The sequence below is a fragment of the Suncus etruscus genome, chromosome 9 (assembly GCF_024139225.1).
Source record: "Suncus etruscus isolate mSunEtr1 chromosome 9, mSunEtr1.pri.cur, whole genome shotgun sequence".
Classification (NCBI taxonomy): domain Eukaryota; kingdom Metazoa; phylum Chordata; class Mammalia; order Eulipotyphla; family Soricidae; genus Suncus; species Suncus etruscus.
Genome location: NC_064856.1, coordinates 109,300,275 through 109,301,472, shown reverse-complemented (window position 1 = coordinate 109,301,472; position 1,198 = coordinate 109,300,275). Strand labels below are relative to the sequence as shown.

At 47.9% G+C, this 1,198-nt stretch overlaps 1 non-coding gene across 1 annotated transcript; it reads right to left on the bottom strand.

Annotated features, from left to right (window-relative positions):
- Positions 1 to 261: 261 nt before the first annotated feature.
- On the bottom strand, positions 262 to 373 carry LOC126019939 (U6 spliceosomal RNA). The gene has a single exon (XR_007499542.1). It is a non-coding gene; the product is annotated as a U6 spliceosomal RNA (small nuclear RNA).
- Positions 374 to 1,198: the final 825 nt, after the last annotated feature.

The following is a 1,198-nucleotide window of genomic DNA, read 5'->3' as shown; positions in this document are numbered from 1 at the left end:
CACTGCCGGATGTGGCCCTAAGACAAAACAAAAACAAAACAGCAAAAAGGCAAATGTTAGCAACAGCTTTGTAGAAAACAGGATATACTCACAAGTAGATGTGTGGGCTTCTGGCGAGCATGTGGCTGGAGCACTGTCAAAGCAAGCCTGTGTGTCACTCCAATATACAGTATTGCTCACAACACCTGCCAACATCCACCACTCCCTGGTGTCTAAGCACAGAGAGCTAAGTCATCCTCACCCACCTTTGTGTGGTCACAGACCACTGGGGCTCACTTGTTTTTCACGAATTTGCGTCATCCTTGCGCAGGGACCATGCTAATCTTCTCTGTATCGTTCCAATTTTAGCAATATGTGCTGCCAAAGCGAGCACAGGCTCACTTGTTTTTCAGACAAATATATACAGCTTCTGAGCCTTCACAGGCCATGGAATTCTTGTGGGAGAAAGAACCACTTTGAGAAAAAGCCATGAATGATGCATTTGTGGCTCCTTTTCTACTGAAAGGAGGCTGGATATAAGCCCAGAACAGGCCAGAAGCAGCACAAAGGACAGTGAGGAAGGGATCCAAGACCAGACAGTGGGTGGCAGGAGAAAAGGTCTGGAAGGGTTTGCAGACCATCTCTGAGCCCTGCACCTGCTTTGTGGCTGCTCCTTCCCGAGTGGCCCTTGGATTCAATGAACATGGGAGTCAGAGTCACAGGAGTGCAATGAGCAGCCCCCCATTAGGAGACAGTACCACAGCACGCACACATCCAGAACTTCCAGTCATAATTGTAGCACTAATACCCTCACACTCTATCCTCTATGACCTGGTCAGGGGCCTAGGAGGACAACTCCCCTCTCCAAGACAGTACAAACTGGTTTAAGGGGCTGAGCAGTAACACTGCAGGTAGGGCTTTTGCCTCGCATGTGGCTGACCTGGGTGCAATCACCAATATCCCATATGAAACCCCCAATCCCGTCCCCGTGCCTAACAGGAGTGATTTCTGAGCACAGAGCCAGGAGTAATCCATGATCACCGTTGAGTGTGGCCCTCCAGAAAGAAAAAAAAAAAAAGCCCCTGGTTTTGATGTAAAAAGTACTGCAGGAAAATAAAGATCAAAATCCACACATTCCTGGTTGTAGGAGAACCAGTCTCATCACCAAGTGCCAAAATTTTCATGTTTAAAACACAGAGACTGAAGATGAACTAGGGAA